The sequence below is a fragment of the Pogona vitticeps genome, chromosome 2, assembly GCF_051106095.1.
Source record: "Pogona vitticeps strain Pit_001003342236 chromosome 2, PviZW2.1, whole genome shotgun sequence".
In the NCBI taxonomy this organism is placed as follows: Eukaryota; Metazoa; Chordata; class Lepidosauria; order Squamata; family Agamidae; genus Pogona; species Pogona vitticeps.
This window is the reverse complement of record NC_135784.1, coordinates 25,979,834-26,007,437: the sequence shown is the minus strand read 5'-3', so window position 1 is coordinate 26,007,437 and position 27,604 is coordinate 25,979,834. Positions and strand designations below refer to the sequence as shown.

The following is a 27,604-nucleotide window of genomic DNA, read 5'->3' as shown; positions in this document are numbered from 1 at the left end:
ACATCAAGGTCTTTTCCAAGGAGTCTTCTCTTCTCATCAGATGGCCAAAGTACTGGATCCTCAACTTCAGGATCTGTCCTTCCAGTGACTACTCAGGGTTGATTTCCTTCAAAATGGATAGGTTTGTTCTCCTTGCAGTCCAGGGGACTCTCAAGAGCCTCCTCCAGCACCACAATTCAAAGGCATCAATTCTCTGTATTGGTATTGTTACAGTATTTGCGATTTTGCTACTTTGTTATTTTAAACCACCCAGAGTGGGCTCGGCTGCCAGATGGGCGGTACAAAAATCAAATCAATCCATCAATCAATCAGTCCAAGCCATTATGGTCAATGGTGAAGGATGATGAGACACGGAGTCCCAAAACATTTGGAGGGCCAAGGCTCCCTGACTCTCTCTTAGGCCAAGTGAAGAAATGGAAAGAGAAAGATGGAAGACCAGGTTGTCCTGAAAGGGACAGTACACACAACTGTCTGAAACCCACAACGTAACTGATGGCTACGACTTGATTTAATTAGAACTGGGATGTCAGAAGGACAGTTTTCTCCTGCAAAGCTTGCCCCTCCTGCTCATTAAAGAAATCCACAGAGGACCAATTGTTTGTTCTAGATAAACCCATGCTTGGTAGGTAAACAGACTTGCGTTTATGTCAAAGCAGCAGCCCTCAGCAGCCATGTTGCAACACCCTCCGGACTTATTGGGCGATTCCTCCTCAGCAACCAGTTCCTAGTCATTAAGCACAGTCTTTAAAAGGAGTCAACAGAGCTCAGGAGCCTGGATAAAGCGTACCAATCGACACAGTTTCCAGAATCTGTGGGCATGCTGGTGGGTGGATTGTGGGAATTGTAATCCAAATTGTTCCATCTCTGGTCCAGAACAAAACACTAGATAGGAAGTCTTGCCACACATTTGAGAGCAATGGTCCCCTCAGAAAGATGAGGGAGAATTTCAAGACATGCACGGGGGTGGGAATTCTGTCAGGGGCACCATGCCCAATCCTTTACTGAACCATGACAACTCGTTTCCTTCAAAAAAATGACACATCGCTTTAGTGACTGAGAAAATAAATTACTCGCAAGTAAATGATGATGTGTAACTAGCTACTTCCAAGCTTTGGCCCCAAATCTCTCAAAGGCATCCATAGGAAGAAGGATGCCTTCAAGGTAGGAATAAAGTCACCTGATGTTACTTGTGAGTGTTTAAAAGCAAGGCAGGCAGCCATCTTGGTGACCTACCTGGTCAACTAGGTCCTAATGATGCCTAAATCAGCAGGTAGCCAACCCTGATCCAGGGGACCCTCAAGGCTGGTACACGGCCTGGACTGGACCCTAAGCAAAGGGTTTTTCTCACCTACTGAACCAAGATTGTGAAAGGGCAAGCAAGCAAGGGCTCTTGCGCTGCAACCTCTTTCCCTCTCGTGAAGGCTTCCGGCCTCTTCCCTCACGAGGCTGCCTCATCCAGCATTTGCCAACCAGCAGCCCTCCAGAATGGTTCCCCTACAACCTGGTCAGGTTGATTGGGCAGTAGCCGGCCAGTATATCCGGAGGGCCTCTGTTTCCGAGGAAGTCGCCTCTTTTGTGTGTCTGTGTGCGCGTGCGCATGTGCGCACACAATGAATCTCTGTTCTATTTTTCTTTAGGTCACTGACCTTGCTTAATTGTTCTAAGCGATTGTTGCTCTTGGGTGCTTTTATTACTCTTGGGTGCCTTCTTTACTGTGCTCTATATCAAGATGCTTTTCTTATTCATCTCTCACCCTGCTCAGAACTCGGCAAAGGCACTTGTTAAAAAGGAAAAAGACGAAAGCTTCCAACAGACTAAATTTGCCCCCTTTTCCCCATCTGATCAACACAGTGTGAGAAAGAGCAGACGGTGAGCACCACAAGTCAAAGAAAGGACAGGAAGTAAAATGATTGTGTGGGGTTAGAAAGGCACAAGATTTGAGGCCTCAGGTTTATATACAGTGTGCCTGAACACAGTGTGCAGTAAGGTCAGAGAAAAATGAGATTATAAAATATTTGTACTTTTGTGCTGGAAAGCTCCAGACTACTCTCCTGAGCTACAGCAGAGGATGCTAAATATCTCACCAAATCCCAGGACAGCTAAAACGGCCCCAAACTGCACCGTATAGCTCACTGGCTGCATAACTCAGTGGTTTAGGTATCTGGCTGTGGAGAGTGAGGTTGGAAGTTCAATTCCCCACTGGGTCTCCTGTGAACACAGCCAGCCTTCATGGCCTTGAGCAAGTGGCACAGTCCCAGGATGCCCTCCCAGAAGGTGGCAACAATAACATACTTCCAAGGACTCTACCTGGAAAGATTGGGTTTTGGACATCCAAGTTATCCACCCATGAAGTGGGTCCCCCCCCAAAAGGAAAGGGCCCTTTAGCAGCTGGCTTGCGGAAACCCAATCTTCACCAAACATGGAGGGATTGTAGAGGAGAGTCAGGGGAAGATTTGTTGAAATTCTGTTGTCTCTAGGTAGCTGGGGGAGAGAACCTTCCTGGATTACTCCTCTTGGTGGGTGTATAATTCGGACATCCAAAACCCAATTTTCACCAAACCTGGAGGAATTATAGAGGAGAGTCAGGGGACGTTTCTCTGTAATTTTGGTGTATCCATGCCCCAGAGGGCTGTTTTATAACTCAACAGATCAATGAATCAAAAGCGCTAAAAAATTAATTGATTCGTATTCATTGGAGGGGGAAGTATCATTTGGACAAATACAAACTGACAAATTGCTGATTCTTGACAACTTTTGCAATTCATGTTTTAATTCATGTCCATTTTGAGTTACAATTACCATTAAGTCCCTCCCCAAAGTAGTTAATTACTGTTATAATTTTTGCATGCAACAGAATGTCCCATATCTCCAAAGCAATTAAGACAGTTGCTTTCAAAATACTGGAATGCTATAAGCTCTTGTCCTGCGGTACAAAGCATTCTCTCCTGCCTCATTATCAATTCAACACAGGCAAGAGAATGTGAGGCTCAGCATGAACCAATACTTGCGCCATCTGATATTCCTCCTCAGGGGAATCATAAGTCCTGCTTTAAGGGGGAAATGAGATTCTGAGGAAATGAAAGTCTGTTTTCTCCCCCTTCAGCAAGGAGAAGAGCCTGCCTTGTGGCACGAACAAGGGGACTAAAATTAGTTCCTAGATTCGATTCCCTGAAGTTGCCCATATTTTGAAATTCTACTTTTACAAAATGGTTTTACACAACTCTCTCTTCCTTTTCTCCTCTGATCGTGGAAGTTATGCAAAAAGTGCAACACATTCAGTCAGGATGTTAACCAACAGCCCTTCCCTATGGTTATAGCCATCCTCTGAGCACCTCACATCTGGGTCTGTCATTTTTCATGCAATTACAGTGGTGCCTCGACTTACAAACTTAATTGGTTCCAGAACTCTAGTCAGAACTCAAAATGGTCATAAGTTGAAGGACCATTTCCCATAGGAATGCAATTAATCCATTCCGGCCAAAGGAAAAAAAATCACAAAACAAAACAAAACCACCACTGCAAGACCCATCGGAAATGTAATTAATCCATTCCAGCTGAAGGAGGGAAAGAAAAAAGAAAAGAAAAGAAAACAAACCGTGCAAGACCCTTCAGAAATGCAAAAAAAAAAAAAAAAGCAAACAAACCCCACAAGACCCATCAAAAATGGGGGGAACCCCAAAAAGCAAACAAACTCCACAAAACCCAACTGAAATGGAAAAAAAACCTCAAAAAGCAAACAAACCCTGCAAGACCCATCTCAGCACAGAAACATAATCCCACCACCCAGCCCAAAACCATGCTGCAAACTCCACCCAAAACAGTTTTAGAAAGCAGAAAGCAGCACCTTACCTCCGATCGCACTCGCTCTAACTCTTAGGGTGAAAGAGTTACACAGAAGCAGCTTCTTCGCCTACCAATGGTTAGCAATTTGAATTCCCCGCCTTTTTCCCCTGCCTTTTTCTGTTCGTAACTGAAAGCTCCGGACGCAAATCAAAGCAAACTTTTGCAGCTGGAGCTGGTCATAACTCGAAATGTCCGTATATCGGGACGAGTCACAGCACCACTATAATATCTCAAGAAAATGCTGGAAGTTGGGTTGCAGTGATTACCATCTCCTTCATCCTGATCAGAATTTCCCTGTGTGTTTTACTGATTGCAATTAATTCCTCATAAAAACAAGTAACTTATTCAATAAGTTCTTTATGGATCTACATAAATACATAGTGCTCTCTACCACTGTCATCTATCATTAACTGGGTGACCAGGCATCCCATTTAATAGAGGATTGTGGTGTCTGCCCAGGTCATGAATATTAATAGGCTATTTGCATGTACCAATGAGAGTGCTGGAGAGGCGGAATCACCTCTGCAGGAGGGGGAAACAGGAGGATTGAAATTTTGGAGTTTGGAGTAGGAGGGGGGAGGGGGGGAGGAGGAGGGAGAGAGAGAGAAGGAACTGAAGGATCAAAAAAACTATTGAATGTTTTAAAAACCCTACAAACTCGTGGGAAAAGACGTAATTACAGAACTCAATGATTGTATTGTTCAAACTATTCAAAACCTTAAGAGCAAGGAACTTCTTAACAGCTAAGCTCCTTATAAATCCAACTCCTACTACAGGATGCTTTTATATGTCGCAACAACCCAGGATTCCCTATTATTTCAACTACCAAACACAGCTATTGAGAGGATTTTCCTGACATACACAGAGAGGAGGTGCCGCGTGATGGGCAAAATTGGAGCCATCCAGTTTGCACTTAAAAGGCTCTTGTCTTGGGTGCAATCTGTATTTTAGCTCGCACTTGAGTGATCCTTCCGTTCACACAGAAGGAGGATCCAGACAACACTTCCGATTGCTCCAATTTCAACCCCTTTTGATGACTGACACCCACTTCCCCGACTTTTGTCGTCCACAGCTCATAGCAGCTTCATAGTGTTTTTGGTTAACGATCCTCCCAGTGAATCAGCTCCGTGTCAGAAAAAGGGTACCTATAAGGCATCAAGAGCTCTTGATATTTCCCTGCATCAGTTAGGGAAATATTTTTTTTTAAATGGCAGAGAAGATAAAAAGAGAGGAGGTGGCTTTTCCGTTGTCCCTTTAATGTACACTTGGCAATGTTAGTCCTCACTTATAATCATTTTGCAATTATTACTTACAACTGCAAGGTACAGGAATGGGCCTGGCATGGCTCCTTCTCATATGAACACATTCACAGGCAAAACAGACATAAACATGATAAAATAGGCCAGTGACAAACTTCTTATGATGGCAGGGTACAGAAGATATGTTTATGGTCTGGGAGAAAAGCAAGTAACCCCTAGAGAAATGTAATCCTGTACAGCAGTGGTCCCCAACCTTGGGCCTCCAGATGTTCTTGGACTACAACTCCCAGAAGCCTTCACCACTACCTCTGCTGGCCAGGATTTTTGGGAGTTGAAGTCCAAGAACATCTGGAGGCCCAAGGTTGGGGACCACTGCTGTACAGTATTCATCCAGCAATCAAATCTGCAACTAGTATCACTGAAAATCCACCACTCCCTTTCCTTGATGTCTTCCTTACCTCTGACAACGACAAAATTGTCAATGGCTTACTGATGCCCACACATACTGTATCTTGACTTGAAATGCTGTCACACCAAATACATAAAGAGAGCTGTTGTATACAGCTTGGCTCTTAGAATCAGAAACGTTTGCAACCCCGAAGAAAATGATAAGAAAAGACTGCATAAACTCAGGAAACACCTGGTCCACAAACGATGCCCTCCGGATTAACGCTGGTTCTAGCGACAAAAGATCTATACTGTATCCTTTTCAAGGGGAAATCTTTTCCACCAGAGTTATAAATCTAACAGCGAATGACACATTGCTTTTTGTGGTCAAGTTCTGTCCAGCGTCTCCAAAAGACAGCAAGGCAATTAAAGGAAATAATCCACTGCAAGCAAACTGGGAATGTTTTGCAATAGTCATCAACCGTCCCCTTGGGGTAGAGCTTTCTAGCAGCGGCCAAATCAATGGAGGTTGCTTGGAAGACCTGTCTTCAAACCACCAGTCAGCAATCCTGGAACACACCTTTGTGATTCCTAACGTTGTGTAACCTGTGTGTTTTACTAGCGTTGTGGGTTGGCAGGGCTTGCTAAATTAAGCGAAACATCATCAATAGGTTCTGCAATGTAATTTAGCTCACTGAGTGCAAGCAACCAGAAGGGCATCTATAATGTCCAGGCAAAGCAACAGCAGATCTACCTACAAGACCCGAAAATCATAAGTCTGCCAGCTTAACTAACAGGCTGGAACACCCAGTGTCGAGACACTTTAACTCTGAACATCACAGCCTCTCTGATCTATCTTTGGTAGGAACAGAGATACCATAAAAGGTAAACATATTAGAACAAAAAGGGGGAAAGTCTAGATTTGTAAACTGGCTCTACCTGAACCTAAAAGACAAACACATGACATCATTCAGCTGCCCTCTAAGATCCATAACTATCATCTGGCAACCAACATAGTTTGATCAGAGCACCGGAAGAAGGTGTAAACTGAAATGTTTTGCTAAGATACTTTGGTTCATTAGTCACTCTTGTAAGTATATGTTTTTAGGAATTAACCGCATCCCTTCAGGAACTCAGAAAATTCTTGACCGAGATGCTGCTGTTCAGTACTTATTATCTTTCTATATTAATTACAATATACAAATTGTATCCCCATCTTTGCCCCTCTTTCTCCTCTGTTTCATGGTTACTTTGTGGGGGGCAAGGGTAAGTGACTCCTTCAATCATTAACATTTCGGCCATTTTGTGGAAAGCAGCCATTTTAGAGAGAAGCCTGCATTCCTAGGAATACAAAAATGTACACATACGTAGATATAATATATTATGGGCATGGTTCCCATATAACAGGATGGCTCCAATAACTGACTGCATGAGGGCTGAAGCTGAATCTTGGCAAGATGGGAAGCTTGTTGCTAGGACAGCACCGTGGTGGGTTAGGGGAGATTGTTGCCTAGGGTTCATAAAGGATCCGGTTCATAATTTGAGTGTGCTCCTGGCCTCGGCACTCTTGATGGAGTATCGGATCTCAACCGTGGCCAGATCTGCCTTTTTCCATTTTGGGCAGATTGCACACTTTCACCCTTATCTCAGCAAGAAGTCCCTAATAACACTGGTTCACATGTTGGTAATCTCAAGGACTGACTACTGCAATGCTCTCTGCAGGGAGCAACCCTTGAACGTGGTTTGGAAGCTTCAGCGGGTGCAAAATGTAGCAGCCAGGTTGGCCTCATGAACACTGAAATTTGAAAATATTTCACCTGTCCTGGTCCATTTGCATAGGCCCAGTTCAAGGACCTAATCGTAGCATATAAAGCCCTGTACGGCCAAAGACCTTGCTGCCTGACAGAGTGCCTCTCCCTCAGATAGACCTTTGTCTCACCTGCACCTTCCAATCCTTGATGTTCTCAGTGGCCACACGAAAGGCAGCCCAGAAATCATCCGCTACAAACCGAACCTTCTCAGGAGTGGCCATTTTGCTGTGGAATTCCCTTCTCAGTGAAGATACATCAGACCCCCCACTCCTCCTTGGCTTTAGGAAGCAATTAAAACATGGCTTTTTTACTTAGGCCTTTTAAAACCTTACCCCCTTTTAATTCAATTATTATGCAATTATGTGACAATCCTACGATTAGTGTGTACTGCTTATTGTTTAATAGCTGCAGCTCTTTCTGCCATCTTGGGAGGTTTGCAGTGTTTTGACAGAGAGCTGGGTTTTTTGGGGGGAGAGTTGTTTGTTGTTTTAATTTTGCTTATTGCGTAGTTTTGTTTATACCTTTTGTAGCTGTCCAGAGTAGTGACTTACAACAAGATGGGTGGGGTATAATTTAAACAAACAACAACTGAGACATCAAAATTGTCATAGTACTTGGGAAACTGGCTCTCATGACACACAAAAATGCCTTCAAAAATCTGACAAATATGTTCTCTTAATACGGTAACCGGAACCTACCTAAAGGGAAGAACAATTCATTAAATTATAATAGGTTTATTTGGGTTGTTGGGTAATAGTCTAAGGAGCAATGACCTACATTACCACAAAAAGGGCATAAGCACTGAGGTATTAAGGCTTGTAGAAATCATTAGAGATGGGCAAAAATTATGAATTTAAAATTTGTTAAAAATCATTAATTTGTATTCATATTTGTACTCCTCCCTGTTGAATACAAATCAATTATTTTTTAGCAATTTTTTATTTGTCAATTTGTTGGGCTATCACAGAGAGGGTTCCACTTATTCTCCTCTACAATCCCTCCATGTTTGGTGAAGACTGAGTTTCATACATCCAAGTTAGATCCAAGTTACACATCCACAAAGAGGGACACCCTAGGAAAGTTCCTCACAGGGAGTGATCACACTGGCCCTGGCACGTGTGCAAAGCAATTGTGGGGAGGGGAGTGCATGGGGAGGTGGGAGGTCTGTCTTCGTGCCCCAGTCTGGCTCAGGCCACGGACCGGCACTGGGCCGCGGACCTGGGGTTGGCGACTTTGCGCCACAGACACCGAGAGACACCAAAATCAGAGAAGCTGATTCTCTTTTACAATATCTCCAGTTTTGAAGATTAGTTTTTCCCCAAGCCAGCTACTAAAGGGCATTTCCCGGGGGGCGACTCAATTTGTTTATGTTTAACTCCTATGTCTAAAACCCAATATTCCCCAAAGTTGGAAGGATTGTAGAGGAGATTCAGCTTCCCTGAGATTTTGATGTCTCTAGGTGCTGGGCGGCATTTTATAGGCAAAATGAAACAACAAATCAGTCCATTGATTCATCAGAAAAAATGTAAATTTGTTAAGAAAGTTCACCATGATAGTGCTACACACCATCATAAACCTAATGGAACAAAGTTTATTTCGTTATTTCGCACTACAAATGTGGTCCACAGGACTCAAGTTTTTATATTTTAAGACAGAAAATATTTTATATTTTTTATATTTTAAGACAGAAAAACAAACAAAAAATATTATTGCTTAAAGAGAAATCCACTTCTACAATGCTGGGTATCATCTCATGTTTTTGTTCTTAAGTTTTACTTTTCAGTTATATTTAAAATAATGTGTATTTTCACATTTTTAATAAGCTGCTTCAACAGAGTATAAACCTATAAAATAAATAAAACTGAAATATTTTTTTAAAAAAAAAATCAGAGCATGGGGAAATTAGAATAATGCCAAAAACCAAGAAAGGGAAGATGAGGACGACAAAATGTTGCAACTATGTGACAACATATGCTTCATCCATACCTTCCATGATTTATTTATGAGATTATTTTTATGTCGCGTCTCCTATTACTTTACATCCAAACCAAGTTGGCAAAAAAATAAAAATAAAAATAAAATTCAGATAAAAAGGATAAATATGGAAACAATCGATGACACAACTCCATGTCTGACACTTTTTTGTTGTTGTTGTACAAGGGACTAGGACAGAGCACTAGTGTATACAGAAATCACCAAAAAAGAAAAAAAGCAAACGCTGGTAAGAAAGCAACCTAAACATGAACAATGGAACAAAATAAAATGGAGGAACCGCAAGAAAAAAAAATAAAAATTCCAACCAAAATGTTTTTTTAACTAAGAATACTATGAAATACCAGAGGGATTGAACAGCCAAGATTTCAACAAGATCTCAAACTTTTAGTTAAGGCAGTCCTGTAAGTCTCTATTCGGAAGTAAACCAGAAGTCAGTAAGGCCCCAGATCTCCCCGAACCATCCCCTCCATCAAGCCTCAGCTCCTACTTGCAGATGCCACGTGAGAGGTTTGCTCCTTCTTATTCTTCTCAACGTTGGAAAAAGACAAAGTTACATCTTTTTCTTTCCAAACCAGTGAATGGAGAATCCAAATTCCAGCCAAGGATCTAACGATATGGGAGAGTCAGGCTCAGCCACCCCTCCCTCTCAATATCATCTGGTCCTCAAAGAGCTGCGGAAAAATTCAGTCTCAGCCTCAATGTGGTTCCTCCCATCAGCACTGGGGAAGTAATTCCATAAGCTGGGTGTCACAGAGAATATATTGACTGATATTAACTAATTCTTGTTTCTCATTAATCGAAAATCAACCTGTTGTCACTCATTACCATTTTGATAAAATAATTCACTAAATTCCTGCTTAGCGCCGCTGCTTACAGTTGGAAAACGGCATGAAAATTGAAAAATCCCTGAAAAATGCTTCTAAGAAACCAGAGTACAGAGTGCTATCCTCTGAAGATGCCAGCCACAGAGACTGGCGAAACATTAGGAAGAACAACCTTCAGAACATGGCCAAAGAGCCCGAAAAACCCACAACAACCATTAGATCCCGGCCGTGAAAGCCTTCGTGAATACGCTTCTAAAAATTTTTTTAAGATTTTTTGTAAGTACTTGTAGAAATAAATAGGAAATGCTGTGCATCATACTGATAAAATGACTTCTTGTTTGCTATGCTATTTTCAAAATGGACCTTTAACATTTTACCCCCAAACAACCAGTTACATACTAAACAAAAGTAAATAGTTACTTGTAGTTAACTACTTCAAAGGTCTGCTAACATCACACATCATGTATATTGATGGTACAACAGCAACATCAGAAAGCTGCTCTCCTTCCTCCGCTACTTACAGCAAGCAGTGGCACTTAAATGTGCTTCTGTTTGTCATATTTCCCTCACAGAGAATATTACACTTGGTTCAGCAGATGAACACATTAGTAAACTAATAGGAAGCAAAATAACAGGCCCAAGAACACAGCCTGCCTTGCTGAGTCATAAACAGGAGTAGTCTTGTAGGCCATGCTACTTGAAATAAGCCTCTCTCTAAGAAAAGTTTATTCCCACTCATCTTGGGAGAAAAATACTACATGAATAAGTCCCAGATACTTCAGCTTGCTGGAAATACACATTTATTATTTGTGTTATTTAAAATATTTTTATTCCACCTTTTCTCCTTGAAAAGGACCCAAGGTGGCTTACAACAATGACAGACAATATTTAAAGTTGAAAACAATGAATATACTGTATAACGGTGGTTAACATCATTAAAAGATGATACTGTACTTAAAAGCTATGAACAAGGAGGCATCTTACATCATTAACAGGCAATAGGAAGGCAATGATCATAAGTATACAATTTTTTTTAAATGTCACTCTGAGATATGGACAACACAAAAAATGGAAAAACACAAGTAGTACTACAAATCCCATCAAAGCAGTAACACACAACAATGGTCATCCATACCTGTGCGCCGCAGCCAGTATAGATACTACCAGTGGGATACGTAAGATGGTAGGCATGATTCTCAATTTGTGGATTTTTTTGGCTGGACTGTGTTTTAGCCATAGCAACAAAGTGTATTTTCAACACTGCTACTACGAGGTTTATTTCGTATTGTTTGCATTCTATGGTTACTAATGGGGATGTGGTGGCGCTGCGGATTAAACTGCAGAAGCCTCTGGGCTGCAAGGTCGGAAGACCAGCAGTCATAAGATTGAATCCACATGACGGAGTGAGCTCCCGTCGCTTGTCCCAGCTCCCGCCAACCTAGCAGTTCGAAAGCATGTAAAAATGCGAGTAGATAAATAGGTACCACCTCGGTGGGATGGTAACAGCATTCCATATCTAGTCACACTGGACACATGACCACAGAAACTGTCTTCGGACAAACGCTGGCTCTATGGCTTGGAGACAGGGCTAAGCACCGCGCCCCAGAGTCGGACACGACTGGACAAAAAAATTCTCAAGGGGAACCTTTACTTATGGTTACTACAGCAACAAAACCTCTACTCAGCAATAATACCGCCATTTTCAACTGCTAATGGAATTTATTCCAGTTGCTCGTTTGTCCTGACTTCCAATGATATGACTGCAGGTTCTATGTACTTTGTTAACATTTACCATCAGTAATGGTTATAATAATAACAGAATGCCTATAAATATATTGTATTTCTTGAAGAGGTGACGTTTGCTTCACAGAGTGTTCGGTGGGAGATACAAAATGTTAGGGATCCACACAACTCAAGAGAGATGACATGTAGAAGAAATTGGCTGAGTCATCTTCCTTTCATTTGATGGCTAATTTTTTTCTACAGAAAAGAAAAGAAATCCCTGGATCCTAAAAAACCACGGTCTCCGAAGGCTCCTCCCAGTTACATCTCACACACAGGATTGTCCAGGCCAGCTGCCATTTTAAGCAGCACCAGCTCCGGACCAAGAGAGCAAAGCTGGCAATGGAAAGGCAGCAGATTGGAAGTCGCCCTGAGAGGGCAAGCAAATTGTTCCTGGTTTATTTTGTCATGACTGAAGGTTTACTGCACTTGGGATGAGGACAGCAGCTTATGCAATCTTCTGGGTCATGTGTCAAAATAATTTGGCCCGCTTCGGGTAGGAGAAAATCCCTGACCTTTGGGGTAGTCCAGATCAAGCCACAAAATGTTCTTCAAAGAACGATACGTGCCATCGATCTGCCAGGTCAGAAGCAATCTAATTGTTCTTCACCCGTGGTTAAAACAAGAACAGGCCACGTGTTCATAGCCTACAACCACAGTTGTGATTGTTGCTGTTGTATCACTTCCAACTTATGTTTTTTTAGCTCCCAATTTCGTCTTTTAAGGATATAAGCCACCGTGGGCCCTTTTTAATGAGAAAGGCAGGGTATATATGTAGGTATGCATGCATGTATGAATGGGTAACCTCCAAAATATTCTGCCATTAACAGCTCAGCTCTTAAAGTAGAAATGGTAGCCCTGTTAGTCCGTGCAAGCATTATAGGTAAAAGCAAAATAGATGTACCAAAAAAAGAGAGAGAGAACAAATAAAAAGACAAAAAAGTGGTGGCCCCTTAAAGGCTAATTTTTATTATTTTTTATGTGAGCTTTCTTGAACAAGTCCACCCAAAACACGGCAAATATTTATACATGGCATCAAAATATAGATATCAAAACATGGAGATTGTGGCTGTTTGGTAGGAACGTCGGTGGGGCATTTAACACTGTGGTGATAGCATCTTTGATTTAATCGAAGTCTATGCTATCAAGGGTGTGAGGACTTCTGTCAAAAAGTAACAATGGTAGAGTAACATGAAGGTTAGTTAGACTGGCAGAAGGAGGAAATGAGGGGGGTTCAGAGTACTTTGCTTCCCTTAGTTCCCAAGGTTCTTAACCTTGGGTTACTTAACCAGGTGTTTTTGGACTATAACTCCCAGAAGCCTTCACCACCAGCTGTGCTGGCTGGGGTTTCTGGGAGTTGCAGTTCAAAAACACCTGAGTAACCCAAGGTTAAGAAGCACTGCCTTAGTTTATGAAGAGGTAGCTGTGTTGGTCTATGAAAGTATATCAAGCAAAATCCAAAGAAACAAAACAAAATTTTAAAAAGAACAAAAATATGTGGCACCTTTAAGACTATTATATTTTAATGCGACAAAGTGGAGATGTTCATGAAAGCTCACATTGAAACACAATGTTGTTGTTTAGTCGTCTCCGACTCTTCGTGACCCCATGGACCGGAGCATGCCAGGACCTCCTGTCTTCCACTGCCTCCTGGAGTTTGGTCAAATTCATGTTGTCACTTCGGTGACATTGTCCAACCATCTCGTCCTCTGTCGTCCCCTTCTCCTCTTGCCCTCACACTTTCCCAACATCAGGGTCTTTTCCAGGGAGTCTTCTCTTCTCATCAGATGGCCAATGTATTGGAGCCACAGCTTCAGGATCTGTCCTTCCAGTGAGCACTCAGGGTTGATTTCCTTCAGAATGGATAGGTTTGTTCTCCTTGCAGTCCAGGGGACTCTCAAGAGTCTCGCCCAGCACCACAATTCAAAAGCATCAATTCTTCAGCGGTCAGCCTTCTTAAAACACAATAGTTAGTCTTTAAGGTGACACATGTTTTTGTCTTGTTTTGTTTCTTTGAATCTTGCCTGATTTGTTTATGAAGTGAGTGATAAATTCCAAAATACTGGTGGAGAAGAGGTTTGAAGACACACCCTCCTCCCACAGGCCCCTTGCAGGTGGCAACTATTTCTATCTAAGAACATCACCTGGCCTTTACATCAGCCATGAGACTTCACTGAAAGCTTTTAATTTCGGAATGACCCATGAGAGGTTGGTGCACATCTTGAGGAAGATGAATTATTTCCGAAAGCTTACTTTATTTTTCATTTTAGTATCTTAATGGTTTATTAAGCCGCCTAGAGTGGTCGCAATAACCAGATAGGCGGGGTATAAAATAGATAGATAGATAGATAGATAGATAGATAGATAGATAGATAGATAGATAGATAGATAGATAGATAGATAGATAGATAGATAGATAGATAGATAGATAGATAGATAGATAGATAGATAGATAGATAGATAGATAGATAGATAGATAGATAGATAGATAGATAGACAGACAGACAGACAGACAGACAGACAGACAGACAGACAGACAGATATTAAAGGCAGCACTTGTTCCTTCATTTGTAGGGCTTTTTACAGTTGCTAATTAACTTTCCCCACTAAACACAACTCAGCTCTTGAAAACCTTAAAAAGTCTTGTCGTTAATATCTCAACTCTTACAAACCCAAGACGATAACGTCTTCTACTGAGTTAATCCATCTCAAATGTGATCTTCCTCTTTTCCTGCTGTCTTCTACTTTCCTCAGCATTGTTTCCCCCCCGCCCAGTAAGTCCTGTCTTCTCACAATGTACCCAAAGTACAACAGTCTCCGTTTAGCATTTTTTGCTTCTAGAAAGAATTCAGGCTTGAATAGGTCTAGCTCCTAATTCTATTTCTGGTGGCCCATGAGTTCTGTAAAGATCTCCTCCAACAGCCTATTTCAAAGGAATTAAATTTGTTCCACCCTTCCAGGTTTCTTCACAGCCTGGCTTTCACAACTACGGTGCTGTAAAAGCATTTCAAATATCCTGTTCTTTCCACCCACCAGGCAGGTTAGTGGCAAAATCTTTGGGGATCTGAGGTCAATACAGAAACAGTAAACTGACAAACCAAACAAGGAGAGTCCAAAGCCAGAATCAAAAGGCATAGCAGAGGTCCAACAAACACAGGGCCCTACCAGAGTGTCAAGGGAGGAAGACTGAGAGCCAATATCCAGCAACGACCCGGATTCAAGCCAGTCCTGTCATACGAGCAAACAGGCAGGAATATTTCAAGAATCAGAGTCAAACCAGTAGCAGAGGAATCAAAGCGAGGATCAAGTTGCAAAGAATGCAGCAAACAGGATTTGGAGCTTACAGGCAACACCTCCGTCAGTGAACCTAGCAAAGTTCTCCTGCAATATATTTTGCTTGCTCCACCCAAGATCCAGGTTTGGAGAGCACAGCCCTCCATTTCTGGGTCACTAGAGGATTATTGCTAAGGAAGTTTAAGGAAGCCATTACTCCCACAGAGACCTTCGTTGGAACGGGACACTCCTCCTGATCTTCTCCAGTCTGCCTTTGCTTGGCCTTACCCTCACGGAACAGGAGGAGATACAGCCTCCTTGTCACAGAGGAAGACTAGCCCTTCCCCGTTTAGGGTTAACTCTAGGGCTTTTCATCCCCAGGGAGAGGAGCCCACTTTGCGCTGTTCCCAGGCTCAAGGAAGTAAAACCACTTCTCACTGGAGGAGTCTTCTGATGAGCACATGACACTGTAATTAGCTGTAAAAGCTGCCGGGACGAAATGGGATCGCATTTCCCTTCTCCAACAAGTTGAAATGAGTTTCCCCAAAACATCGATTTATGGCTATCAAGGCACAGAAGCAAAAGGGGGAAATGTTCTTTCCCTCCTACATTCCAACATTGTAATGACGAAGTGAACAGTTTATTGCTTAATAAAACCATTCCCTTATAAAGGCATAAGAGATGGATCTTTTATACAGAAACTTGAGCCACTGTGGTATCAACTATATTCACGAAGATGCGTACACTCTCATTCTGTGATAGTAATGTGGAAAGCATAGAATATGGGACAGCACTCCGATTTAGCATGGCTCCTGGCTCTCACAGCTGCAAAAACCGAAAGCAAGTGCCAGCACCATGCATGTAGAATTTTAAAAAGAGACAAGATTTCTAGGATTTTGATTTTTTTTTCTTCTATCCAACATGGTATTGGCCAAAAAAAAAATTGTTGCAATCATGGGAGAATAAATTATGCAAAATACAATTATAATTATTATTATTTAATTGAATTTGAATTATTTTGTTCAGAATGCAGCCTTTACATGGAATTAAAAAGATCTGGGTGTAGAGTGTTATGTTTGTTGAAGTGCTCACATCAGAGCTCAGACACTTAGCCCCATGCTCAGAACTTTTGTTAATCATCATCATCTTGTTGCCGAGCTGGACGAGACCCTATGGCTCAACAAGCCCAGCCCGTGTCAAGGAAGCACAGTGGGGATTTGAACTCCCAACTAGAGATGGACACAAATCAGAAAAATGGGGATTAATTTTGATTCATGATTCGTCAAGGTTGACAAATCACAAATTACGATTTTTTTTTTCATTTTAAAACGCTATCAAAACAGCTCCCCAAGCACTTAGAGACACCAAATGTGCAGGGATGCTTCCCCTGTCTCTCCTCTACAAGCCTGGCAAAGATTGGTAAAGATTGGGTTTCAGATATCCAAGTTATATATACACAAAGTGGGTCCCCCCCCCCAGAAAAATGCCTTTTAGCAACTGGCTTGGGGAAACCCAATTTTCACCAAACTTGGAGGGATTGTAGAGGAGACTCAGAGGAAGCTTCCCCGCAATTTTGGTGTCTCTAAAAGCCTCGGGAGCCATTTTAGCCAAACAAATCAAAAATCGCTAAAAAATGCATTGATTCGTAATTCCTTCGGGGCACTGATCTGTATAAATACAAATCAACAAATTAGCCATTTTTGAATGAATTTGGTGATTTGTTGTTGTTTTTTTAATTCATGCCCACCTCTATCCCCAAACTCTGGCTCAGCAGCCACAGACCAAAACCACTGAACTAATCAATGGTTGTTGTTATAGGCCATTGTGTTACCTCCAACTTACGTTATGCGTTGTCAAGTCAATTCAGACTTATGGTGACCCTTGACAGAGCTTTCTAGGCAGAGCATTTTCAGAAGCATTGTACCCTTCCCTTCTTCTGAGGCGTCTTGGGACCGTACAGCTTGCCCAAGGCCACCTACATTGACTCTTCTCCCAGGAGGGATAGTAGGGAATCAAACTCCCAACCTGTGGCTCCACACACAGATACTTAAACCACTAAACTATCCAGCCGTTACCTCCGGGGATGGCGAAGAAGAGCAATGCCTGAAATATGCTGAATCCAATTCATTTAAAGTTATTTATCCAACATAGCATTCTGTAGTTCCAAGTACTTATGAATCATCCCAGAATCTTTGTAGCGGTTAGCAATAAGAAAGAAACAGAAGCAGGCTTACATCTTACAGACTAAAAAAAATAACAATTTTCCTTGCACATCAGGGTGGAGAAGCATGTGGACATCCAGATGGTATAGGAGGGCATCTCGTTTCCCATCAAGCCTGCATAGCCAATCAGGTGGGAATAATTACAAGAACATTTGTAGTACAAAGGTCCACATCACTGGAAATGTGAGGCCTTATAGATGTTGTTAGGCTAACAATCTCATTGTCCCAATGGGACTGAACCTGGTGGAAAAGTGGAGTCTAACAATATCTAGAAGGCTGTAAGTTTTTCATTGCATCAAAGCTGAAAATTTTTATTGCATCAAAGCTGAAAATTTTGGAAGTATTATTTTTGTAATACTGCTAAGGTGGCTACTCACCAAAGTTCTTGCAAAGTCTTTTCCATTTAAAGTTACTTCTTAGAAACACGAAGCTTCCCGATCTACCTTTGAATCTGCCACTCATTTAAGAGCCAAGACAACCAAGATTTGCTAGCATGTACCCTCACCCACCCACCATTTCTATACACCAACTGTATAGAAATTGTGTTAGACTTCCTTTATTTTGTATTCGTGAAGGCTTTCATGGCTGGGATCCAATGGTTGTTGTGGGTTTTTCGGGCTCTTTGGCCGTGTTTTGAAGGTAGTTCCTCCTAACGTTCCGCCAGTCTCTGTGGCCGGCATCTTCAGAGGCCAAGCATCTTCAGAGGACAGAGTGCTGTCCTCTGAAGATGCCGGCCACAGAGACTGGCGAAACGTTAGGAAGAACAGCCTTCATGACATGGCCAAAGAGCCCGAAAAACCCACAACAACCATTCCTTTATTTTCTTTACTTGTACCAGAGCACTGCACTATTTAAAAATAGGGATGCACATGAAATATAGGTCAAATTAAAAACCAATTAAAATGTTAAGATAATTGGACTATTGGTGACTAAAAGCGGGCTACTTCAAGAGCATTATCTTGGCCATTTGCTAGATCTTCTTTTGGACTTCTTCTAAAGATCGGTGATTAGGAATAAGAACCCTAGTGTGGTATTGTGGGATGAGGAAGTTGTGGCTGATTTGTGGTCAATTTGCGTCCACTTCCTGAAAAAAAGGCTATATTCTTTCCCAACCAGAAATCTACTGCTAGACTCTGTCATCATTATATTTCTTGAAAATGGCAGTTATGGAATAGTTGACCAATCTTTAGAAGAAGATCATATAGTTACAAAATCACAGGTGGCAAGAATCACAGGAAGGAAGCAAAACAGCAGAAAACAAACAAACAAACACAAACAACCAAAACACAAAAACACACCAAAAAAGAGAGAAAGCATGTGCCAAGTACACAGGTGGTGTTTAGTTAGCATTCCTAACCATGAATTGTCCATCGATCCAAATTAAGACTGCAGTCAAAGAATTAACAATGATTCCTAGGAGAGTACCTATGAAGAAAAGATCCTGAATATTGTTGGATAGCTCAGAGGTTTAGAAATCTAGCTGCTGAACCAGAGGTCGGGAGCTCAATTCCCCCACTATGCCTTCTTGACAGGGTCTGGATTTAATGATCCATAGGGTCCCTTCCAGCTCTGAAGTTCCAAGGTTATTAAGGATGTGTCCTTTTAAGCCAACATCAATATAATTTGTAATATGGTCTTCCTGATTATCACATACAGGTGCGAAAGTTAGACAATGACAAGGCCTAACAAGGAAAAAATAGATTCAACTGAAATATAGCAGTGGTGGAGAGCTTTACATGGGCTTTACATGGGCTACCAAATAAGTGGGCGCTAGAATTACCTCCCAGCCATCGAAACTCCATTGACAAAACCACTCCTTAAATATCTCACTTGTCTTAAAAACCCTATTAGGTTCGCTATAAGTCAGTTCTGACTTGACACCACAAACACCTTCTCATGACCTCTCATGAGAAGTAAAAACGGCTAAGCTGAGGCTATCATATTACATATCACATTATAAGAAGACAAGATTCCCAAGGGATCTTTGGGGGAAAGTTGCAGATAGCATGAAAACGAGGAAACCAAACATGAGACAGACTAACTGCATAAAGGAAGCCACAGCCTTGTGCTTGCAAGGCCTGGATAAGTTCGTTAATGACAGGATTTCTGGAGGTGATTGATATACAGTAGTGGTCCCCAACCTTGGGCCTCCAGATGTTCTTGGACTTCAACTCCCAGAAATCCTGGCCAGTAGAGGTGGTGGTGAAGGCTTCTGGGAGCTGTAGTCCAAAAACATCTGGGGGCCCAAGGTTGGGGACCACTGACAGGGTCCTCATATGTCAGAAGCAACCTAAGGGTGCATAGGAACATGTAACCACGCTGGTACCCACCCATGATCTTGGTGCAGAAGGGAACAAAATAAATGTGGCTGGACTGCATATCCCATCATTCTTCCCACTGGTTATGCCAGCTGAGGAGCACTATAGTCTAATGGCATTATGGAGAGCCCTAATTCCTCCATCCATGCTGCCTTAGTGATTGATATCTAACTTAACCACAGGAGGTGAATACCTCATCTTTCTCTGTTGGATAACTCTGTGGTTTAGATTTTGGTCTGTGGCTGTGGAGCCAGAGGTTGGGAGTTCGATTCCCCACTGTGCCTCCTTGACAGGGACTGGACCTGATAAGCCACAGGGTCCCCCTTCCAGCTCTGCAGTTTTAAGGCTATTATTATTAATTATATTATTAAATTACATCTTAATTTATCAGTTAAAAAATTTAATTATATTCAGGAATACACTGTAATTGCAGTCACCGGCTGTCAACTAACCCAATAACCAAAATAGCTAGGATAATGACAACAACAACTGTTGTTTATCTGACTTAATAAGCCCATCCTTCCTTATGTCAGTTCAGGGTAGCTAAGATAGATAACTCGTTTCTTCTTACTAGCCCAACATTTATTTCCAAGAACTGCAAGCCAACACGCCCTTCCACCGCCTCACCTCGCCACTCAAAAGCAGCAACATCGCCTGCAACTGGGGAAAAGCCATCCGTGTTTGAGTATCGCCAACACCTCGTAGCAGGGGAGTTGGGGCAGCTTCAGGATGGGACTAGGGCGGGGGGGGGGCGGCGAAGAAAACTGCCAAAGTCCAAGGGAAGCGCGCCTTTCGCTTTTTCACGGCGCTCCAGGTCGCAAAAGGCAAGGCAAGCGTCCCGATGGGACAGGTTCGAGACCCAACTTCGCCGCGCCCAGGAATCGAAACGGGAAAGAGGGATCTGCCTCTGGGCCCTCCGTCTCGCAAATTAAAACCCCCATTTATGAAAGAAACCTCTCCCCCGAAGCAGGGAATTAGGAAGGGAAAAATTGCCCACCCTTCCTCTCTTCCCCCCCCGCACGATCCGCCCGCGAAACAAAGCATTGGCCTCTCTCTCACCTATCGCCCCCCCCAACACTGCAAATCCGTTATCCCCAAGTTTAGTCCCGTCGCTCGCATCTTTTCCGAGAACTGCACAAAATGAGGAGCGGAGGGGGTGGGGAATCCATCAAGTGCGACTTCGTCCTATCCCTTCGGCTTTTTCCTGGGGATGATGAAAGGAGATACTGTACCACCTTTGGAGGGGGGGTGTCTTGAAAAGCTCCAGGTGCGATCTCTCCGTTCTAGATCTAATAACCTCGACCGAGCAAACGAAGAAAGGGTGTGGGGAGGAATAATCATCATCACCTTCCCCTCCTCCCCCGCGCACACCGCTAGGCCCTTCCAAGGGGTGGGGGGGGGGAAGAACACCTCTATTGCATCCCTGTTCAGAAAGTGTGGCGACGCTACGTTCAAAATCCAGCGCAATCCTCTCACCCCGGTTTAGATCGCGAGGGAGGGGAGCAATTCTTAATCCTCCTCCCCCCAAATCCAGTTTCCTGTGAGCAAACCGATCCCTGCCTAAACTTTTTTTTTCTTCCACCTAATACACACTTCCCTTCCTAAGTCCAGCCATTCGTGCACCGCCGGTTCCATTTATCTCACCTCACATCGGATTTCGTCTGGATCAATCAATGCACCGGCCGCTCCCCTGGCCCCATTCGCCAGCTGATGATGATCTCTCTCTCTCTCTCCCTCTGCTTGTTTATCCCCTTCTCGTGCCAGGGCGCGCGTGCGCGTCAGATCCGGCAAGGGCTCGCCGACCTCGTCAACGTCAGCACCGCCCCTAGCGACCGCACAGGCGTCCCTAGCAACCAAATGTTGCAGCGTTCCATCCCCCCCCGCCCTCACTTTTCCCACCTTCGCCTCGGATTTCGGATTTGGCTTCCGAAATTAAGGGAAGAGAGAAAAGATGCGCGCGGGTGCAGACGTGGCATTTCATCTCTTTCTCTTTCTCGCCCACAAACAAGTGGGATGCTGGATTAACCCTCGTCCATCAAAAATAGACCCCTCTGCCCCTTCCTATAGTTAAATTGTGTAATCCGAATTCGAAAGCACCTGACAACAAGTGAAGCTGACCATATTTATTTTTTTAAGACCGCAATATTTTCTCCCTAAATTTATAACGTTGTTTTTAGGCCAGTTCAATTAAAATAATTGGCAGAGAGTACAAGTTTAAAAAGTCAAACACAGACCTACAAGAACATTTCCCCTGAAAGCCCAAATATATGCTTTTTACAAATAAAAAAATGTCCCAAGCACATACCCCTATTGCTTTCCAAAGAATCAGGCATCTTTTCTTTTCTCATGTTTAAACTTAAGGATATGTTCCATATTTTCCTAGTGGGACAAATTGCAGGTTAGGGGGTGCAGTTTACGTCAGGGAAATTACAAAGGACAATGGTTTTAAATCCTCCCCATTCAAGAAGAGGAAGTCAGTGTGGTGTATTAGAAGAATGTCAGACTAGGACTCAGGAGACCTGGGTTCAAACCCACATAAATTTACTAGGAGATGGGAATGGTAAGCTGGTCTTTCAATGGTAAACTGCTCTGTGCTATAGAATAATTGGATTGGAATGGATCGATAAGACCATCAAGTCCAATCCTCTGCTCAATGCAGGAATGCAAATCAAAGCAGAGCTGTCAAGTGGTTGTCTAAATTTGTCTTGAATGCTTCCAACGTTGGAGCGCTCACCACCTTCCGAGGTCATTGGTTCCATCGCTGTACTGCTCTAACAGTTAAGAAGTTCTTCCTGATATTCAGCTGAAATCTGACTTCCTGTAACCTGAGTGGCATTGTTGCATTCCCTGCACTCTGGGATGACTGAGAGCAGATCCTGCCCCTCATCTGTATGACTACCTTTCAAGTATTTGAAAAGTACTGTTGTATCACCTCCCCATCTTCTTTTCTTATCATCATCATCCTAGAACTGTCTCACATACTTTGAAAACATATTAGTATTGCCATAGGTTGGAAGCAAATTTGATGGCAAGAACCAACAATTAAAGATCCAGTGTGATCCAGTTTTGCTCCCCCTCCTGACACTGCTGTTTGCAGTTCAAACTGAAACATCAGGCGCTCTGGTCATAGAATTTATTGCATCTCATATTGTCCATAACAAAAAAGTACATTCTGCAGCTGAGCCTCCTGTGTGAGGAATCACAAGACATACAGCTTGCAATCCATCAGAATTTCCCCTATCTAATGCTGGATTTATGTGCATCTTCTATAAACCATATTTTGCAGCCTCAGATTGCAAGGAGCTTCTGATTTTTTTTAACTGGGTTGTTTCTTTAATCACCCACAGATTACTAAATTTCTTTTTTTTTTAATGGTTGGTTAGAATAGACAAATCTGGGAAAACAGATACTAAGAGACAAATATGAAATATTGTAATTTTCACTTTCATTTCCCTAAGAAGAATATGTTGTTTTTTTAATAACACTATGTGGCCTCTTAAATTTGTAATTGTTTGGGAACAAAGCTGGATCAGTTCTGGGGCTCTGAGTACACATTTCAAGGATCCACCAGAATCCACAATGAGCCCCAGTTTTAAAAATGAGAGTAAAAATGAAAATTATGGGCAACCCACTTCTTGTTTGGTTTTTGAAAAGGGGATGGGTTTTCTTTAAAATTAAAAATGAGGGTTTTTTTTCCTCAACATTTTTTAATATAATGGATCAGTACTCCCAACTGGCTCCCAACTATGGCAATTCACCTTTTTCCCACCAAATATATGTATTTTTCCTTTGCGGGGGGGAGGGGAGGGCTGCACAAAGGAAGCATTTGGGATCCATCATCCCCACCTCTGATTTAGAGCCTCAGCATGTCGTAATCTGGCCCTTCAGCCACACATCTACCCACCAGGTCTTGTTTTCCCCTGAGAAATCTCTCTCCCTCCCTCTTCCCTGGAGGAGGTGTGTTGCAAGCAATGCTTGTCTTCTTGTTGGCACGTGACTCTGTTTGCTGGGAAAACAACTAGAAGCTCGCAAGGGCTTGTCAAGTGGAAAATACCAGACAGCCCGTCGCTCAAGGAGTTGTAAAAGGACAGGGAACATCCTGAAACCACCAGAGAAGCCAGAAGATGGTGCCGAGTCAGTTTCAAACAGGTGTGGGGATAAATTTAAGAAAAAAATGGGATAAAAACATGAGAAATAAATAATACTGTTGCAGAGTGGCTAAAGCAGTTAGTTAATTTTAGTATCTTAGAACTGCAGAGCTGGAAGGGACCCTTCAGATCATCAAGTCCAGTCCTTGTCAAGAAGACACACAGTGGGGGAATCGAACACCCAACCTCTGGCTCCGAAGCCAGATTCCTAAATCATTGAGTTATTAAGGCCACGATGAAACTGAAGTTCGATTCCTCTTGCCCTACAGATTGTCCAGAGGCAGCACAATATTTCACCACTTTGTTTTGGAGGTGCTTGGTGTTTCTCAGGAATATTCGCGAAGGCTTTCACGGCCGGGATCTAATGGTTGTTCTGGGTTTTTCGGGCTCTTTGGCCGTGTTCTGAAAGTTGTTCTTCCTGACGTTTCGCCAGTCTCTGTGGCCGGCATCTTCAGAGGACAGCTGTCCTCTGAAGATGCTGGCCACAGAGACTGGCGAAACGTCAGGAAGAACAACTTTCAGAACACGGCCAAAGAGCCCAGAAAAACCCAGAACAACCATTTCTCAGGAATCATCAGGGAATGTCAAAATCAACAAATAAACAAAAAGAGCAGACATAGTGAATAGGCACTGAAAAAAAAAACAGGAAAGAAATAGGAAATGGGATGGGTCAGACATACCCACAAGCAAGAGGAACAACAGTGTCATCTCTGTGCTGTTCCACAGAATATGCTACTGCTGTACAGAAGTAGATCTAGCAAATGGCTGAGATAATATTATTGAAGTAGACCATTTCCAGTCAAAAGTCATCTAATTATCTTTAATGTGTTTTTAATTTGACCTATACTTCATGTGTAGTTTATACTTCATGTATACTTCATGGCCACTGCTCCCATCCTGGCAAATAGAAGGGTAAGATATGGAGGTAGTGACAGATTTTACTTTCCTGGAATCCATGATCACTGCAGATGGTGACAGCAGCCACGAAATTAAACGACGCCTGCTACTTGGGAGGAAAGCAATGACAAACCTCAACAGCATCTTAAAAAGCAGAGACATCACCTTACCAACAAAAGTCTGAATAGTCAAAGCTATGATTTTTCCTCTAGTGATGTATGGAAGCGAGAGCTGGACCATAAAGAAGGCTGACTGCCGAAGAATTGATGCTTTTGAATTGTGGTGCTGGAGAGTCCCCGGGACTGCAAGGAAAAGAAACCTATCCATTTTGAAGGAAATCAGCCTTGAGTGCTCACTGGAAGGATAGGTCCTGAAGCTGAGGCTCCAATAATTTGGGCATCTCATGAGAAGAGAAGACTCCCTGGAAAAGACCCTGATGTTGGGAAAGTGTGAAGGCAAGAGGAGAAGGGGACGACAGAGGACGAGATGGTTGGACAGTGTCATTGAAGATACCAACATGAATTTGACCCAACTCCGGGAGGCAGTGGCCGACAGGAGGACCTGGCGTGCTCTGGTCCATGGGGTCATGAAGAGTCGGACACGATTAAACAACTAAACAACAACAATACTTCATGTACGCTCATAATTTTAGATGTGAAGACAGATAGACAGACAGACAGACCAATCAATCAACATCTATTGTGACTTCTATTATAGCATGTGGAAAATTGGGGGTGTGTGTGAACATATAAACCAGGCGAAGCCTGATCCTTAGTTAGTGTAGTGGTGGCAGGATAAGGCTCAAGAGATCTGGCAAATGCTTTGTATGAACTGAGTGTGCACTTCAGGGCCCATAATTCTTTGCAGCACATCCTGGTCCCTTATCAGATGGACAGATATTTGTATGTTGTGGTTGCTGCACAAGGATGAAAAATGATTTTGCAACAGTTCCCTGGGAAATACAGTATAAAACGCCTCCTTCCGAATGTTGGTTTAGGAGTGGCTACCTCAGTTAAATTCTGTCTTAACCAATAATCTTTACTTGGTTCATTTAGAGAAAACACACATTTGCCAACTTTTATTTAGTTTGCTAGTTCTGTGTGGCTACAAGAGAGTCTTGGGATTTTAAGGACTAACAATTTTTGCTTAGACTAAGTTTTAATGGGCTGTGTACTGTACTTCTTCAAGATTGACTGCAGTCCTAAAAATGTATTTTTTTAAAAAAAGAAAGGAAATAATGAATTGTAAGTCCTTAAAGCTTTTGAAATTAACTGAGAAATCCTAAAAATTAATCAAAGGGGCTTTATGATACATCTCAAAAGCGAATATGTTTGTGTAACACACTCTATGTGGAGTTGTCTATGGAAAGTGTCAGGAAACTTCAGGGGGGTCCAAAATGCAGTTGCCAGACTGCTGATTCAGGCTGGACACAGGGATCACACAACCCCTCTGTTACAGCCGCTTCACTGACTGCCAGTCCATGTCTGAGCAGAATTCAAAATGATGGTTGTAACTGATAAAGCTCTAAACAACTTGGGTCCAAGCTATCTCAAGGGCCACATCTCCCTCTACGAGCCTGCCCAGGTGTTAAGATCATCAGGAGAGATCTTTCCCTCGGTCCTAACACCTTCATAGATGCATTTGGTGGGGACACAGGAAAGGACCTTCTCTGTTGCTACTCCCAGACTTTGGAACTCCCTCCCACAGAAGGCCAGCTTGGCCCCATCTTTGCTGTCCTTCTACAAGCAAGCAAGGACCATTCTCTTCAGCAAGCTTTCCCTGAGTGACTGGCTGCCTGAGTGGGGTTTTTTAAATGCACTGTTGTGCCTTACTGCACTGAACATGCTTTGGTGTTGCTTATGCATTTTTGTTACTGTATTCATTGTACTGTACACTAATTGGTACTAACTTAAATAATGTCTTTTAATCATTTGTAAGTTGTTGTGGGTCCCTTTTTAAGGAGAAAAGCAGGTTAAAAGTATTTTAAATAAGTAAAGGGTTTGAAATTCACAGAGAAATCCTAAAAAATCATAAAAGAGACCACAGGGCACCTCTCAAACACAAAAAACTATTATAACAATGTAAGTTTTTGTTCAACTGCCACTCAAGTTATCATATAAATAATATCCAGAATTTCACCTGGCTGTTAAGTATGCTAGTTGGAAATGAAGTTGGAGGAAGAGAAAAATGCAGAAAAACTGACAGTGATGAGTTCATTATTGCAGGTCATTCACGAAACTATTCACCAGTGTTTATGAATGTAGGCATCCTTCAGTCTCGAGAAACTATGGCAACGTGCTCTGTACGGAGGACTTGGAACAGCATCTAGTGTGGCTGAGAAGGCCAATTCGAGAGTGACATTTCCTTCCACACTGAGGACAAATACAATCTGTCCCCTGTCCGGCTCCCTGGTTTTGCTGCTTTTGCGACTTCCTCTTTGCCTCGGCCTGCTGGACAAGGGTCTCTCCAAAGTGGGAGAGGCCGTGATGCACCGCCTGCCTCCAGGCTGAAAGCTCAGATGTCAAGGTTTCCTCCATCTGTTGAGGACCATTCCTAAGGCTTTCAGATCCCGCTTGCAGATCTCCTTGTATCGCAGCTGTGGTCTCCCTCTGGGGCGATTTCCCTGCACTAATTCTCCATACTGGAGATCTTTTGGAATCCGTGTTTATAACGTGTCATTATTAATGCTAAACATTTTAGAGCTGCACAGCTGGAAAGGACTCTATGGATCACTGAGTCCAATCCCTGTGCCAATACCTTCTGCATTTAATCCACCCCATTTACAAGATTCCTAGTGATCCAAAAAATACAGCTTCAGTGCTCTGCATTATATATCCTTTGGATG

At 42.7% G+C, this 27,604-nt stretch overlaps 1 protein-coding gene across 2 annotated transcripts in view; it reads right to left on the bottom strand.

Annotated features, from left to right (window-relative positions):
- The window catches only part of PPT2 (palmitoyl-protein thioesterase 2), a 55,508-nt gene extending 33,934 nt beyond the window's left edge, over positions 1-21,574 (bottom strand). Inside the window, exon 1 of one of the 2 annotated variants that reach the window (XM_072988832.2) lies at positions 21,359-21,574. The gene's annotated coding sequence lies outside the window, so the exon portion shown is untranslated. Of the gene's footprint in view, positions 1-3,849; positions 4,244-21,358 lie in introns of those variants that run through there. The other variant, XM_072988833.2, reaches the window with a different exon arrangement.
- Positions 21,575-27,604: the final 6,030 nt, after the last annotated feature.